General features: G+C 48.7%; 1 long non-coding RNA gene across 1 annotated transcript; it reads right to left on the bottom strand.

Moving 5' to 3' along the window:
- Positions 1-7530: 7530 nt before the first annotated feature.
- LOC144232825 (uncharacterized) lies at positions 7531-12557 on the bottom strand. Its single transcript, XR_013335534.1, has 4 exons — positions 12450-12557; positions 12093-12226; positions 9220-9342; positions 7531-7930 (listed from the first exon to the last, which is right to left on the bottom strand). It is a non-coding gene; the product is annotated as an uncharacterized LOC144232825 (long non-coding RNA).
- Positions 12558-18041: the final 5484 nt, after the last annotated feature.

Raw genomic sequence — 18041 nt, 5'->3', positions numbered from 1 at the left:
CTTTGACCTCATAAGGTTTTTCCAGTCCCGTGACTGTTCCCGGTCCTCACTGCGGGCCTCTTGAGCTGTTCCAGTTTCGAGTACTCAATTCCACCTTGCTGGCTGAATAGTGCACGAACTGGCGCGTCTGTGCACAGAGGCCGTAGGGCAGGCTAAAAATGTGGGCCCCGCCTGGCGTCACCATTTCAGCGCCGTCTCATTTGGCCATGAGATGAGGGGGCTGTCACGCGAAGAGCGCCGTTTCCAGCCTAGCACCACCGCCTCAGAGGTCATGCTGGGGTTTCCAAGGCAAGGACATCCTGTTCTGGGATTTAAATAGATAAGTTTGGCATTTAAGGAGTGTGAAGTAATCTTCAAAGAAGTCCACTTAAGGAGGGACGTTTCCGTGACCACAGTGCTTGAGTGAACCCACTCTAGAGCTTTTAAAGACAAGTTCTGTGGGGCGCCTGGGGGCTCAGTTGGTGAAGCATCCAACTTCAGGTCATGATTCTCATGGTTTGTGAGTTCGAGCCCCACTTCAGGCTCTCTGCTGTCAGTGCAGAGCCTACTTTGGGTCTTCTGTCTCCCTCTCTCTGTCCCTACCTTGTTCATGCACATTCTCAGAAATGAATAAACATTTAAAAACAATAAGGAGAAGCTGTGTAAGATCTCCTTGTGGCAGGAATTCATTGCCAATGTTAACAGTACCACATGCTGGGGGTGTCCTCTCCTCATTCTCAGGGCAACCTGATGGGCAGGCGTTATCATTGCCAGTCTACAGACGAGGAAACTGAGGCTTCCGGTCATGGCGATGGAGAGCAGCAGAGCAGGGACACATCTGGGTCCACTGGGGTTGAGTGCCTGCTCTTTTCTGTCATCCCAGCCAGCCCCCAAGGAAGGTTCTGGGTCAGTTCCTCTCCTGCCACTCAGGGTTCAGAGGTTGGCTTCCGTGGGACTTTGGTTAGGCAGACATTTCAGAGGCTTTGCTCCTTGTCACTCATCTTCCAGCTGAAGGCTGACAATCTCAGAACCAAGGTCAGTGTTGCCATGGTTAATCTCTGACTTCCAAGGAGCTGATGAGCAAAGCTCCGGGCCCCTGCTTCCCGGGCTAGGCCTTGAGCAAATGTGGAAAAGCAGAGACACAGAAAGTACCCGAAGAGTGCATCGAACCAGCTTCTTCAGGAGCCACGCAATGCACACAGCCAATCTGGCAGCCACCCAGCCTGGCTCTCAGGGTAGCCAAATTTACTGGAATGAGACTCATGCCAACTGGAGGCCACGACTGCCTCCGTGGCTTCACATCAGCCTCTGTCTTCCTAGCAGATCACCAGTATCACACTCTGCTGCGGCCACAGCCGGGTTTGCACAACCTGTCTCCTCCATTTTCCCATTAGCTGTTTGAAGGTATGAACAGTGTCTCACCCGCCCCCTCCCCCTCCTCCCGAACAGGTTCCCCCGGGAGCTGGTTTGAGCCTGGCACAAGGCANCTGCTGCGGCCACAGCCGGGTTTGCACAACCTGTCTCCTCCATTTTCCCATTAGCTGTTTGAAGGTATGAACAGTGTCTCACCCGCCCCCCCCCTCCTCCCGAACAGGTCCCCCCGGGAGCTGGTTTGAGCCTGGCACAAGGCAGATGGAGGCTTGGGCTGAACCAAGAAAGGAGTTCATGTTAGAAACAGCTAAGAGATGCTTCTTGGGCCTTCTTGGCACAAATGGCAGTTGACAGGTGAAATTAGTAGCTCCTTACTTTTAAACTAGTATGGAATCAGGAGACTATAGCTATACGAGTCACAGGAACTGATTGAATCCTGACTCCGCTACTTCCTAGTTGGATGCCTTCGGGCAAGTTATTTAATCCATTTGAGTTTGAGTTTCTGCCATAAAATATGTGTCCTAATTAATCTGAGGCTTATTAAGAGAAAGGCATGAGATCACACAGATGAAAATACTTATAAATGGGAAGTACAAGGTGGATGGTTTTTGTGCTATTGAAAAAATGTAATGAATAAATCTGGTTATTGTAGTAGAGTTTTGTTGTGTTCTGTTTAATCTCTCCTTCTCTTTCTCTTCTGCAGTCACCATCCAAATCCTGGCTCTTACAGAGCTCATGGCAGAGTGGGGGAAATCAGCAAAAGGAAATAGAATGCTGTGTTAACACGCATACACACAGGTAGCTGGCGATTTACCAAAAACCTGCGCTTGGCTTTGTACAGTGCAGAATTGTTTCTGCCTCTACAGGGGCGAGGATTACATTTTCCTGCCTTCCTTGTATCCAGGAGTGGCCATGTGATTACTTCCTGCCTGTGGAATGTGGGTATGTTGCCTCTGAGGGGAGCTTTTAAGGAGGGGGTGGGTGTTCTCCGTTACTCCCTCTTTCCCTCCACAGTCTTAGTGCGAGGGATTCGAAGGCTGTAAAGGATGGCAGGTTCACAAGATGGAAGGAAGCTGGGTGCCAGCACCGTGTGGAGGGTGTGGAGGGAAGCCGTACGCTGAGCAGGAACATCACCCTGGGCGGATACAGGAGTGAGAAATCAACCTGTTCTTAGGCTGCTGAAATGGCCTCTTTTTCCTTACATGAAGCATTAGTAGTTTCCATCTGACCCCCTGACTTCTAGTCACACAAATAATCTTTCTCTGGATCCACCAGCTTTAAACAAAGTAGGACAGGGGTTATAAATACCCACAAAGTTGTTTATCACAGCAAGAACTAAAAAAGTGCCTGTTTTCTTTCTTTCTGCCTTATAAGCACCCACAATAGCTGTCACCGTGTAAACACCCCACACATCATCTTTATGGAATTGAGGCAAGGGTGCTAGGAAATAGATTGAATTGACTAAAAGAAGACACACTTTATTTTGTGTGTCTTTATTTTGAAAGTGGAGCTGTGAGGACAACGAGTATCTTAAGCAGTCACACGAAAGTTTGCTGATCGATACACCAGTGATGCAGAAGGAAAGAGCTGGTTTGTGCTACGTGGTGGCATCTGACAGATACCGGCAGGTGTTTCTGACTTATTGCTGGGTGACCGTTGTTTCACACTTAAGGTCACTGGTCACAGACACCTGCGTTTTTGCATGTTATTGCTGAGACCGCAGAAGTGCGCTGAGGGGTTAAGCAATTTGCCTAAGGTCACATGTAGGGAAGGGGAGGAGACGGGTTGCCATTCAGGTCTGCGTGACCCCAAAGCCCAGCGCTGCCCATCACCACGCTTCACAGCAGAACGTGGAACTCGTGACTCGTGTGAGTGGCACGAGTGTGACACTGGGATACAAATCATTACTGTGGCACCTCTGGGCCCGCGCTGTGCGGCTGGACTGGTTCTGGGCCTTTGGTGAAGGTTTGGGTTGGTCAGGAAGTGGACTTGAACAGAAGGAGGAAGGAAACAGAGGAAACAGAGAAGGAAAGGGGGAAGGCGAAAGAGTGGTGGGGGGAGGAGGAGGGAGGGAGGAGGGAGACAATTGCGGGCTGCATTAAGCACAGTCTAATGCCATTAAGGATGTTCTTTCCGTGTGTTTCGGATGAATGGCGGTCTCCCTATGATGACAAAATTCCCAAACCGAATCTCTCCCTGAAGGAACCTGATAGTATGCAGCTCAGGCCTCAGCTTCCAGCCTGCAGGGAAGATTAGAGAAATGACCCTTTAGACCTGTTTCCTCATCACTTGATGGGGCCTTGGGATGCTGGGCAGACTGGATGGCACTGAGGCTGGCTTGGAGGGCATGGAGAGGCTTCAGCCGCTGGTATGGCCCGGAGAGTAAAGACAGGATTTCTTTCTCTTCCCTAGGCTGACGCCCATTAACCCACTGACCCATCTAGGCTGGGTCTCTGGCTCAACTCATTCCTCTGGAAGAGATGGGTATGAGAAATGCTACACAAGGACTGAATACAGGAGCTTTGGGGGTGCAGTTTCAACGGGGGTGTTGAGAGAGTAACTAGGAATGGGAGCTCTCCACAATTAGATTTTGATTAAGGAGTAACGTCTTTGTAAATTAGTTTCCACCTTCCATGTCTGCATTTTTAAATTCTTCCTTCTTTCCTGGTAATGGCAGGCTGATCTGTTGGCTCAGAGTCCTCACTCCTCCCAGGTATTCACAGCCTTTTCTGTGTGATTCTGTAGTTCCTTCCACTAGAGAGAACGCATTCGTTGCTGTCATGTGACTTGTTTTGGCCAGTGGGCTGTTAACAGATTTCCAGGCAGGCACTAGACATCTACTTGCACGGTTGGGCCTATTTTTTCATGCATCTGCCTCCCTCATCATGAGAAGCAGCCAAGCTAGCCCACTGGTCTAAGGAGGATAAGAGACGCATGAAGCAGATCTGGTCCCAGTTTGCAGCTTGGAGCAGCCCCGCTGAGCTCAGCCTGTATCAGGTTGGCTACAGCCAATACACAAATGCGGGAGTGAAATGCAAGCTTTGTATTTTGTGCTGTTGACATTCTATGGTTGGTAACAGCTGACTGATACATCAATAGGAGTTCCTCTTAATGCACTCTAATGCTTTCTTTGGTGAATTTATAAGTAAAATAATGTTACAAACCTTGGTCAGGATACCTCCTGGAGCTAGATGTTCCCAAGTCCAGAAAGCCTTCTCTACGTCCTGCGGAGGGCTGGGGCAAGTCTGGAAGGGAAGGAGTTGGGAGATGCTGATCACTCTAGAATAAGAATCTGTTATTAGAGCTTGAATAAATAGTTTGTTGTAAATGAAATACTCCTTTTCTCTTTAGGCTAAAGCTTTAGGGTGTTCAACTCTGATGAGGTAAACAGACTGTTTGAGAGGGAGTTTTTGGATGTGCCTGGAATTTGCACAGTCTGAAATGCCAGACTGCAAGACTCTATGTNAGCAGGCTCCGTTTGCACTGTCAGCGCAGAGCCTGATGCGGGGCTCAAACTCACGAACCATGAGATCATGATGGTTGGCTGAAGTTGGCTGCTTAACCAGCTGAGCCACCCAGGCATCCCAGGAAGGACTACATTTTTAAATATAATATATTTTTTTTTCTGATTTGGCAGAAATATGCATTTTGGAAAATACAAGAAGCAATAATGAAGAAAAATGAAAATCATTTATAAACCTACCAGTCAAAGATAATTGAATCAACATTTTGGAATTGTCCCTGTGACTTTTAAAAATATATTTTATCCTGCTTATTTTTAGTGCATAACTTTATATCTTGAGGATTTTTTTTCATGTTGTGACTTTGTAAATATCTGTTTCACTGAATGCTACTACTTCTTAGGTAGTTATTTTTGATACCAATCCCCTAACATTAGTAATTTAGTAATTTCCAATTTTTCACACGTGTAATACTTACATAAGTATTTTTTGTGCGGTTTTTCTGAGTTTCTATTATCTTCTTAGAATAGATTCCTAGAAGTGAAAAATGAGTATTTTTAAGACTTAGGAAATAATTTCTGAAGTTAATCGCACCAATTTACATTCTTACCTGATATATGTGAGAGTGTCTATTTCACTTTTCCCAATATACTTTGCGGGTGCATTAAACATCTTTGCTGTTAAAATGAATTTTTTTATAAAAAGGTATTTTATCGTAATTCTCTGAAGTCTGTGTCTATTCCATGCCTCCTCTGAGGTCGCTCAGTCAGCTGGAGAAACAATCACGCTGGTTGGTTTCACTTAAATCTATAACTAGTGATCTCAACTGAGCTTTTGTTTTTGCCTGGCAATCGGCCTCCGTTTTCCACTCTCCTAAACTATTTCACACCTTCTCGCTTTCCTCTAACCTCTGTCTCCCTCCTCACTCTCTGCCGATGGCCTCAGTCTGTATTTCATTGAGGACACGAATAGAGCTCCCACACGCTTCCCTGACCATCCTGCCTGTATTGATGCCCATTTACTCTGATCTGGGGTCAGCCCCTTTCAATGCTCTCTGGATTTAATTCTTTCTTGCCCACCTAAGCTCTTCACTTGGGCAAGCCTCTTCTCTTTCTCCTCCATTATTCCAGTTATCATACAAACGTGCTCTAATGTTTCCTATCTTAAAAACAAAACAAACCTCCAAACCGCCATTGGCTTCATGTCTCCTTTCCACATCTAGTGCAAAGTCCTCGAAAGATTTGTGCCACTGTCTCTGCTTCCTTTTCTCCCATTCCCTTTAGGTAGGTCTCACTCTGCCCAAATGGCCGCTGTCAAGGTACCCAACGATACTATGTTGCCAGTGGTCAATGCAGCTTCTTGACCTCTGTAGCATTTGAAATAGTTGGTCGTTCCTGAAGAGTTACTTCATATTGGCTTCTGAGATACTGATTCTCTTGCCTAGTGGTTGCTTTTCTCAGTGTCTTTGCAGTTTCTCTGTATCTCCATCTTAAGTTTGAAGGCTCCAAGGTTTAGCGCTCGGATCTCCTCTCCTCTTTATTTACTTTCATTGTCTTTTGAACAGCTCAGTCTCATGACTTTATATGACATCTACATACTGATGACTCCAAAATCGGTATCTCCAGCATGATCTTCTCCCTGAGCCCCTGACTCATGCATCTAACTGCCTGCTTGATTTTGCCAATTGGTAATCTAACATCTCAAAATCATCACATCCAAACAATCTCCCGATTCCTTCCTTATCATCAATACACAGTCGTCCTCAGGCAAACACTCTCCTTCCACGAGTTTGCCGAGGCCCAAAACTTTGGAGTCAGCTTTGATTCTTCTCTTTCTTTCATACTGCTGATCCAATCTGTCAAGGATTCTGTTGACTCTACTTCCAAAGGCTGCCACGTCCACCCCTCACTACCTTCAGCACTCCCAGCCTGGTCCGAGCCACCGCTGGTTCTCCCCTGGATGACGGCAAAGCCTCCCAGTTAGTCTCCATCATTCAGCCTTTCCCATTCCCCCTTTCCCCCTCTTCTATCCTCCACACAGTGGCTGACTCATCCTTTTAAAGCTAAATTCAGATCATGTCACTCCTCCCGGCAAACCCTCCCATGGTCTGCCATCCACCACACACAGAGTAAAGCCGAGGTCCTGGCCTCCAGGCCCCATGCCCGCCAGTCCCTGCTGCTCTCTGCCTCATCTCCTCCCACTGCCCCCTTGCTCGCTGCGCTCCAGCCGGATGGGCCTCCCTGCTGTTCCGCAGGCATGCCCAGCTTAGGGCCTTTGTGCTCACTGTGTGCTCTGTCAGCGTCTTCTTCCCCAGCGAGCTCGTTGCTTTAGCCTCCTTTCCTTTTTGCCTCTTTTCCTGGATGTCCCGAGGGGGCCGCCATGGAAAGGCCTTTGCAGAGAGGAGTAACAGCCCAACCGAATGATCGAGGCAGGTGTTCTTGTCAAGGGGACTACAAAAGAGCGCCCCCATTGATTGGGGGGTATCCGCTACGAACCCACTCTTGCCCCACGAGAGGGAGATTCAGCTTCCAACACCTTCTTATCCCAGAGAGAGCCTGACAAGGAGGAGCTTTCTTTCCTCCTAAGGCCTCACGTCTCTGTGCTCCTCATCCCCTCCCACGGTCCCAGGAGACGTAACAACTGCTGGTGAACAAGGTGGTGAAGGAGGGGTAAGAGAAGTAAAAATAAAGTTTTATTAAAGTCTTTATCATGTCTTAATATTTTCAAAGAGAATGACCGTTTTTATTTTATGCTTGTTTAATTAATTGACATTTATTTATTTAATAGTTAATTAAGATCGTCCATTAAAATTAAAAATATCTATCAAGTAAAGATGAAGTGAGATGACGTACTGCCGCAGACCTGAGCTGAATGGTTCAGCCCAACCCACTGCAGCTCATTTCCACCTCCTGCAAGTCTCTCAGGGCAGCAGCTGGTTTTGGAAAAAAGTCTGGGGGCAGAGCCTGGAGCCATAGGTAGGATGGTGGAGAGGAAGATCTTCCTGTTTTTCCCGAATGCTCTTCACTTTTTCATGTTTCACAGTAATCTGTTTTCCAACAGTACGTCAGCAGCTGGGTTTTTTAACCGGAAGCAAGAAACACATCATTGGAGCCCTGGAACTGAAATACATTTTAGGTTCGCAGCTCAACAAATAGTAAGAAAAGGCTCTCTCTATGCCAGGCCCCGTGCATGGTGCTGGAGATCGCAACTAAGGTAAGATTACCATGGCCCCTCTCAGGGGATCAGACAGGGAATCAGGTGACGCTGTGTGAATGGGGACCTGGACAGGAGGCGCAGGAAAGGAATTCCAGCGTGTGCTATCAGGGAAGGCTTCCTGGAGGAAGTGGATATACGCAGAGATTGGAAGACAGAGACGGTGAGTGAATACAGCCAGAAGGACAGAAGAAAGAGCGTTCTGGCCACAGGGATCAGAAGATACCCACCCCGGCCCACTTGCCACATGCAGCTTTAGTACATGGATTATTTTGAGCTGAAGGCACTTGAGGAATAGCAAATGCAGTAAGGGCTCCCTGACTTTCCTCTTTCTATCTAAAAGCAGGTGATAGAATTTCTCCTGAGAGCAATGCCCCACCTGAACCAGGAAGAGAACGTTCTTCACCATGGAGGGTGGGAGTTGATGCTGCAAAGGCTCTGTACAAACCAGCCCACTGAAATAACTCGTATCTTTTTTTGGTTTCCCCCACGTATTTTTCAGTCACCGCTGCACAATTTACTGCCCCGCGCCCAAGGCACCCTGTCTTATTACATCCCCACAACTGGTCACGTTTGGGGCCCAATGCCTTCCTCAGGTCTTTATTTTCCTTTTGAGGACTTGCGTGTACATGTAAACATACCAGATAAAATGTGTACGCTTTTCTCCTCTTGGTCTGTCTTATGTCAGTTTAATTCTTAGCTCCTCCTTAAGAGGGGAAATTATTCCTTCTCTTTTTTTTTCAATGTTTATTTATTTTTGAGAGAGAGAGTGTGTGTGAGTGAGGAAAGGGTGGGGTTGGGAGGGGCAGAGAATCCAAAGTGAGCTCTGTGCTGACAGCAGCAAGGCTAATGAGGGGCTCGAACCCATGAACTGTGAGTTCAGGACCTGAGCCAAAGCCTGATATTCAGCTGAGTCACCCAGGCACCCCAAATTATTCCTTCTCTATACAGCTGAGGATGCATCATGAGGGTGGCACCGAGGGCCTGAGAGGCTAATCATCCCTGAGCCTGACGAGATCGATAAACATTGCAAGCTGCCCTCAGCTGTCTTGTGGGGAAATGGGGCATCCTGTGGCTGCACTTGGGCCATCCGCTTTGAGCCCATGCGTGACGACCATGGTCGCTATGGAGAGGTCCCCAAGGAGCAGGAGTTCTGGAGGACATGGGGCTGGGCCTTCTGGCCGAGTCTACTCACCATGAGCTTTTTACACTTCTGCCAATATGGGACGGTCCAGGGAGATAGCAGGTTTGCTTAAATCTTTAGATGCAGTTTGGTTGATCGGCTGTTTTAGTCCTCAGGAATGGGATGGAGATTGTTCTGTGGGGAGATGATGGAGAGGTGATGGAGACCGTTCTGTGGGGAGGTGATGGAGACCATTCTGTGGGGAAGTGATGGAAAGGTGATGGAGACCATTCTGTGGGGGAGGTGATGGAGACTGTTCTGTGGGGGAGGTGATGGAGACCGTTCTGTGAGAGGTGATGGAGACCGTTCTGTGAGAAGTGATGGAGACTGCTTTCTGGAGAGGTGGTGATAGGGTGTTAGAGCTGGAAGCTCACTCTGGAGCATGGCACACGGCCCCAGAGGACACTCCTGGTGGGTGTGTGGCGGGAGGCTCTCAGAGGCTGGGAAAGTCTAGGGATGTCAAGGACCTCTGTCAAACAGAGCTGGCAATGAGAAGGGAGCGGACCAGCAGTGGGGGAGAGATAATGGGGTCTGGAGACAGACACTTTGGCCTGGGGCTAGCCTTGACTAAATAATTATAACCAATGCTTATGAAACATTTATATGCTAGAATCCTTCCAACGTGTTTTACCTTGAATATATTAACTCAATACACTCCCCTGGTTACCCAGGGAGACTGAGGCATGGGAGGGTTAAGTAACTTCCCTAGTATGCAGCTGATCAGCAGCAGAGCCAGCTCTCAGTGATGCTGGACGGTAATGACGATGACATTAACGTGTACACAGTACGTGTTTTGCTCTGGCATTGTTCTGTGTTCTAGAGAGTCAGCACTGAACAGGAGCAACAAAGCCCCCACTCTGTGGGGCTTACAGTCTAGTGGAGAGACAGACAAGAAAACCACACAATACATAAATCGAAAAATAACTTTAGAGAGTGACACATGCTACAGAATGTTAAGGCCAGGGGCTGTGACAGAGGGGGACAAGAGAGGAGTTCAGGAAGCTCACTAAGTGGATGACTGTATGAGTGAGCAGTTGGGGGCTCAGAACCTAACAGGTACCTCATATATTAAGACCACCCTAAGCACGTGGCACTCAGTCTGAAGCCCAAGGTCTCTTCCTGGCCTCACTGGAAGCAGTGAGCGGAGCTGTCTTGAAGTCATCTCATCCAACTGTTTATTCCTTAGACACTGAGAAGCCACCTCATAGCTGTGGCCATCCCGGAGCTTAATGTATAATACATAAAGGTGTGTTTTTTTTTTTAAAAAAAAATCTTTTCCCCATGTGTCCAGTGATGTCAGGGTTTTAGGATGGTTATTTCATTATGCATTTATCCTATCATTAAATGTGTTTCTATGTATGCTCAAAAAGAGATCCCTTGGGAACAAAGAATCATAACTTTTGAATAATAATATTCCCTCTGCTAAGCATCTTAAAGCTACTGACTGGTCTTTCTTGAAAAAAATTTATCATCAGTTTATCCTTTATTTTATCATTCTGGTATGGGTTGTGAATGGAGAGGGAAAGTATCCCAGTTAAAAAAAAATGTTTATTTATTTTTGAGAGAGAGAGAGAGAGAAGGGCAGAGGAAGAGAGAGGGAATCCCAAGCAGGCTCTACGCTGTCAGCACAGAGCCCAATGTGGGGCTTCAACTCAGAAATCGTGAGATCATGACCTGAGCCAAAACCAGGTGCCCTTCAACTTTAGTGCAATTCAAAGCAAATACCAGAGAAAGGTCAGTGCCTTTGCATGGGACCTCCCTCTGCACAGTAAACATATGGAGCATAAAAGCATTTCAAGAGTTCTACGGGAACAGAGCCACTGGATGGCAGACTGTGGAGTGTCACACCAGGCCCGCACCCACCAGCCCTCTGAGCCTTTAAACCTGTGGGAGAGGGTCCTGTTGGATCTCCTAGAAAACATCTGAGTTGCTTGAAGGAGAGCGGCAGGTAGGGAAGGCCGGTGCCCTGAGGTCTGGGACGCCAGGCCCCACACTGGGTTCTTACCATCGCTTCACTGTCCCCCGGGGTCCAGCACAGGCGCCTGGCAGTGAGGCTCTCTGCTTTCTGTGCATCCCCCTCCCATCTGTCCCGGTCCTGCTCTGGTCATCACCTGGCTGGGGGGTAAGGGCAGCTTAACTGTAGCAGCCCGGGGAGGAGGGCCCAGCCAGGGGGGCTGGGATTCTAGGGTCAGCAAATGTGGCCCCAGGTGTGGGAACAGGAAGGACAAGGCAGGGAGCAGCTGGCAGTAGGCAAAACCCACGAAGTTCCAGCGAGTCCAGCTGGTGTGGGGATAGCAGGATGGCAGTGTTGAGTCAGGTGACAGGGGTGAGTCAGGTGACAGGGGTGAGTCAGGTGACAGGGTCAAGGGCTTCCTCTGGGAGCAGGTTTCAGAGGAGAGCACAGGCAGGGAAGGCATGGCCTCATCAGCTGACCACGGTGAACGTGGACGAGTTATGTCATTTCTCCCGGCCTCCATTTTGTCATCTGCGAAAGGATGGCTATGTTCTTCTGCACCTGACTGGGCTGCCCGCCGAAATGAGGTGCTTACAGCGATGGCGGGCCTGGGCTCCGGGCAGGCTACCCCTGCAGGAAGGCGCAGGTTCAGTTCTCGGCCAAGCGCCTGTGAGGCTTGGGTCTGGAAGGCAGGGCTGAGGTCAGAGCTGGGCCTCAGGGCGGGGCCCGAAGAAACCCGGGGTTAGAACCAGCTTCCCACAGAGGTGGTGGGACCAGTTGCATAAGGTGGCCAAGGTTAGGAAGGTATCTTGTGAAGTAAGTTCGGAGGGAAATGCCTCCTGATACAGCTCCTCCTTGGAAAGTTCTAAAACCTCCATCCTATTAACGGCTTTGAGAGTCCTGCACTTCTCCCCTTTCCCTGAGTACTCACCAACATCCCAGGAACTGTCCATGCCAGAGTCTTTTCGGTTTAAAAATTCTCCACCTTCCTGCTCCCTCTGGAGAACATCAGTCTTCGGGTTGGGTCGGGGACAGAGGCCTTGGACGCAGCCCAGCCACAGGGCTCTGCAAGAGCATGGGGTGGGGCTGACACTATTTTCTTTTTATTTAAAAAAAAAAAATGACCTCTTAATGCTGAATAACTATAGAGTTATAAGAAAGTTGCAAAGATAGTTCAGAGAGTTCCCACATACCCTTCACCCAGCTTCCCCCAAATGTTCAGTCTGTTACACATACACCACAGTACCTTTGTCAGAGCTGAGAGATGAACATCGAACAATACACTTACTCGTCTGTAGACTTCACTCCCATGGCACCAGTTTTTCTACCCCATCTTCTTTCTGTTCCAGGACTCAATCTGTAATACCACATGACATCATGACATTTAGGTCATTTTCCTTTTTTGTTCCTTATCTCTCCCACCCTCCAGTTCAGTCTGTGTGTGTGTGTGTGTGTGTGTGTGTGTACCTCCTGGTTCTCCCATCTCATGGATGGGACAGGGAGACTAAAATAGGTGAAGGGGACAGTGAAGTGAGTGCAGGAGTCCTCTGTACTGGGGACAAGTTCCTGTGACCTTTTGCGAGATGAGCAGTGGCTGCAGGAAGAGAAGCCCACAGTGTGGCCAGGTAGAGAGGGACTGGGGACCTCATCACCCATCATGAGCAGAGGAGGCTGAAGCCAGGCAGGCTGAGAGAGCAGCTGTCTGCCTCTGGGGAGTGACAAGAGAGAGAAACCCATGAAACTTGAGGAGCTGCTTTTTGAGGACAGCAGCCCCAACGATTCCCGTCTCAGTCGTGGTTGCGGGTGGAGTGGGCCTGTGAGACAGCAGAGCACAGCGGCCCTGGTACCTGAGAGCCAGGTGGCTCGCTCAGGCTCCACACTGTAATCCAAGGCAACTGGCCGGGCGAGGGAGAGCTCAAGCACCAAGGTGGCGTGGTGGGATTGAACTCAGAGTGTGTGCTCCAACGTGACCGAGACAGGCTAACCACCCCATTCCATGCACAGATGAAGTACGAAAGCTAGGTGGACACGGAACAGGCTGTGTAAGCTCCAGAGCTGTGTGGAGTAACAGGGAGAGACAGTTCTGGATTTCTGTGAAGACTGCGCCATATAGCAGTGGAGCAGACACTTCTAGACGCCTGCCCAACATGGATTTACTCTCTTCCTCCTTGCTAGTTCAATCCTGATTTAGTCAGGTCGCTGCCCCCTGTCTAAAAGTCTAAAACGCAGGCATGCCTGGGTGACTGGTTAAGTGACCGACGCTTGATTTAGGTTCAGGTCAGAGTCTCATGGTTTGTGACTTCTAGCCCTGTGATGGGCTCTGTGCTGACAGTGTGGTGCCTGCTTGGAATTCTCTCTCTCCCTCTGCCCCTCAGCTGCTCATGCCCTCTCTCTCTCTCTCTCAAAATAAGTACATAAAACTTAAAAAAAAAAATCGAAAAGGCAAATGCTTCAGGGAGGCTGGCTTTGGGAGTAGATCCTAATTGGTCTAAACCTATCAAAGTGCTCAGATACTGCTTGCCAGGGATTGGTTTAAGCATGGGCATGTGGTACAACTCTGGGCAACAGTGTAGATGTGAGGAGTAGTCCTCTGGAGACGGGTGTGGATGTTCTGGAAAAGCATTCCTCACTCTCAAAGAGACTCAAAGGTGAAATGGCTTTCTTTCCTGAATCTTGGCAATGGAGTGCCTTGGATGTAATATCCGGAACTTTGGCAGCCATCCTGTGACTGAGACCAGTGAGCCTAGAAGAATGGACTGATGGGTCGGGCGCCTGGCTGGCTCAGGCAGTATAGTATGCAACTCTTGATCTCAAGGTCTTGAGTTCCAGCTCCATGTTGCATGTAGAGCTAACTTAAAAAAAAAAAAAAAAACAGGCTGATAGGAAGAATCAACACCTTCTGTAACATCACGGAATCACCAAGCCAACCCAGCATGGTTGTGGCTACCTGCCTTTGGATTGTCCCTTGAGTAAGCCAGGTGAATTGGGTTTTTCTATTACTCTCTGTCACTGAATCACCCAATGCCAGAAGATCTGTGACCTTCTGGGGCCATTCCTAGCTCTCCCTCCTTGTCCTCTGAATCCGTCCCTTAGGGATTCCTATTGTTGCTACAATAATTTCCCCAAAATATAGTGGCTTAAATCAAAACAAATGTATTTTCTTACCTTTCTGGAGGTCAGTAGTTTTTATCTAATTAATTAATTAATTTGAGAGTGAGAAAGAGAAAGAGAGAGAGAGGGAGGGAATCCCAAGCAGGCTCCACACTATCAGTGCAGAGCCCAACATGGGGCTTGAAACCCACAAACCATGAGATCATGACTTGAGCTGAATTCTAGAGTTGGACTCTTAATTGACTGAAGCACCCAGGTGCCCCTGGGGGTCAGAAGTTTAAAATCAAGGTGTTGCCAGGTTGTGTTCTATCTGGAGGCTCCCAGAGAATGTTGTTCTTTACCTCTTAAGGCTTCCTTTACTTGTGACCCTTCCTCCCACCACTCAGACCTCTGTTTCCCTTTTCACATCTCCTGCTGCTCACTCTGACCTCCAGCCTCCCTCTTGTAAGGACCTTTGTGATTGAACTGGGCCCACAGATGATCCAGGATAATCTCCCTATCTCAAGGTCCTTAATTCAATCCCATCTGCTGAGTTCCTTTGCCATGTAAGGCGACATGCTCTCAGGTTCTGCTGATTGGAGTATAGACATCTTTGGAGGACGTTTTTGAGTCTAACACTCTCCCGAAGGTGATCGGTACATCCCTTCCTGGTCCACAGATGATGGTGGTTCCTGTGGTGTCTGCACTGCACTGCACTGGTGGTGCATGACTTGCACAGACCACCAGTCTGACATGGTTCACTTAGTATTTCCCACTGCCAACAAGGAAGGGTCTTCTTGAGTCTAGTATCTGGTCCTGGTGGGAGAGGAAAGCCTGAGTCAGAAAGAGACAGAGATTGTGGATGTAGAGTGAACTTCACTTACTTCAGAGTGGAGAGAAATAGAGGCCTTGTGGGTTCTCAAGCTAAAAAAGATGTTAGAGGCCTACCAGATGATGGCTTAAATGAGGTTCAGATTTACCTTAGAAATGCACTGCTTTTGAGGGCCCTTATTGACGTCAGAGCCCCAGGAACTCTGAGATCAGGGTGCTTGGGCTTCTCTCAAGGGATATGAGCATCAGAGTTAGATTTTAATACCAACAGGCCATTGATCTGTTTCTCATTCATTCTGGACACTTGGCTAGGTTTGTGCTGGGGAGAATTCAGAAGAACTGCACGGTCAGCTTTGGGGAGCTTTCCAGCCATTTCCCTCCTTTATGCCACATGCTGGGCTTCTGGCTGGGCCACGGAGTACCATGTATGAGTCCCAAGTGTTTTCTCCATATTGCAGCCCAGAACACATCTTCTGCCTTCTGCCTTTGCAACACGTCTGGAGCAAAGGTCGCCTTGACTATAAAATGATGGGTTGGGAACAGTCTCAAAGATTTGCAACTTTCAAATGCCATGGCTTGTGGTTGGGAAAGAGACATGGAAGAGAAATTTTTGGAGCCAGAAACAATGAGGCCAGAGCATTTTAGGGCCTCTTACCCTTAGCCCAAACTCACAAAAGGATGTGGAGGGAAGATGGACAAAGTTAGCCTTGGGTGACCATCTCTCATAGCCTGAGGTGGGTGTTATTTTTCTGGCCTCTTGGGTGATTCCATGTCTCTACCCCCTACCTTCTGTCTAGCCTCCTTTAAGGCAGTTCCACGGGTGGGAAGATGCAGCATCTTTGGTGTAGACCAGTCCCACTAAGAGAAGCAGGTCAACGACCCAGGAGATAATGAACAAATTTTGTTTGGAGAATAAAGCACTTCTTGAGGGCAAAGCTACAACGTTCTTTTGTTGGTCTAGATTCTAGTGCTCATGCCTTTGCCTTGGTGAATCTCCAGAGAACTATGCACGTCCAAAGAAAGGTTTTATTTACTAGCTGAAAGAGGAAGACTAGAAGGGAGGAAATGGGAACCTTTATCCCCCAAAAGGTGAGCATGGTGGATGATGCCGTCAACAGCTGATGTGGACGGATCACCAGGGCTGGCATCGCAGTGCTCGGTTGGCATGGTTCTGTCACAGTGAAAGTCCTTGCCTTCTCAAGTCTCACTCTTCCCAGCTGGATTATGAAATCTCTGCCTTTTTCCCACCCAAAGCAAGTTGTGGTACATCAATGGGTTAAGGCATGTAGCAAAAGAGCCCTTTGGAAAAGAGAGTCTTGACCTGGCAATCTTGTACTCATGGGAGCAAGACCAGCTCAGCGTGTCTTGCCGTCTAGTGCTGACTGCCTCGAAGCCCCACGGTCAGTGTGAATCTCCCTCAGAGACCACACATGCAATCGGTGCGGGGAGGCTTCTGGGAAGGCGTCAGACTTTTCAGACACAGTCATAAGTGAGGGAAAAGTCCCACAACGTGGGCATTCACTGGACTAAGGAGGTGGCTTTCATGCATGATTTTGGCTTTTGTCAGTGTTGTGGTTGGAAGTTCCGCCTGGTCCATTCGGTTGTTTTGGGTTCTGCACCAAGGGTGGCTGGGGAGATCCCTGAGGATTCCCTAGACGTACAAGGTCTGATTCATCCTGCCCCAGCCCAGCGTGATGACAGACATGGTCTGATTTCAGGCAGAGAACAACAAAAAAGTGTTAATAAGAGAGAAACCTACTAGATGCTTCTGGAAGCATTTCAACTTTGTGCTCTTCCCTTATCTCCTTTCCCACACTCAGCGGCAAAATAGCTAGAAAACCACAGGCTCCAAGGAGTCTCTGGAGAGGGGGGTGGTGGTGGTGGTGGTTAGAGCCTGTTTTCTAGAAAGCCGAGATAAAATGGGAAGCAGGCACACACATCCACACTGGGACATTTTGCTTCAGGGATGGCAGAAAGGTGGATATTGTTTTGGGATCTGTAAAGGGGAGATGAGGCATCAGGTATTAGGGCTGAGGGAGTTCCTCAAGAGTGTGACCACCGGGAGGCCATTCTGTCCACACTGTCCATTGGCTGAGGGCGCTGGATACTTGATATACCCATGAGAGGCAGAATTTGGGGAAGATGGCATAAAGGAATCCCCTCTCTGGGCAAGAAAATGGGAGAGCCTCTTTCAGTCAGGGTGCATAGCTGTAAGCAGAAGCAAATGGCCCTGGCTGATTAATCAAGGAGAGAATTCATTTATTAATAAGACACTGAGCAACTCACAGCATCTCCAGGAGCACTGGGCACCTGGTTTGGAAGCTGCACGCCAAGGACTGCATATGGAGAGGCGTTTGCTCTGCTGAAGGGCCCACCGCCAACACCCCGACACCGGGCACTGGGTGCTGGCTGGAAACAGAGCCCCTGCTGCCTCTAGACACAAGAAGCCCTGCTCCTGTGATGCCATCACCCACTGCCAGAATACATTCTGAGCTCTTCCAGCTGCTCCTTGTAGGTGACAGAGCCTGGACTGCTTACCTTGCCTACCTACCGGGGAGCTGGAGAAGCCAGTGTCTGGCCCTTTGGGGTTTTATAGTGACACGTGGGCTCTGCCTCACAAGATGGGTTGGGGACACAGACACAGAACAAGGTGTAGGTCCTTACTGACCAAACAGAGGACAGTTGTTCCCTCTAAGTCATGAAGGGATAGGAAAGGTCTGCAGGGGCTTCTGATGTTGCTGTACTTCTTCGCCTTGTGTTGACTCTGGGAACCACTATAATCTGGCTTCTTTCACTGTGAGCTCACTGACTCTGTTCTCATGAAGGTCTCCTGTGATCTCCATCTTGCTAAAATCTGTGGTCATATCTCTGCCTACATCTTGGGCAAGCTCTTAGCAACATTTGCCACAGTTAGTCACTCCTTGAAACACTGTCTCCTCTTGGTTTCCATGACACTTCA

Source organism: Crocuta crocuta, unplaced genomic scaffold (genome assembly GCF_008692635.1).
Source record: "Crocuta crocuta isolate KB4526 unplaced genomic scaffold, BGI_CrCroc_1.0 scaffold75, whole genome shotgun sequence".
Classification (NCBI taxonomy): Eukaryota; Metazoa; Chordata; class Mammalia; order Carnivora; family Hyaenidae; genus Crocuta; species Crocuta crocuta.
This window is presented reverse-complemented; position numbering and strand designations above follow the sequence as displayed.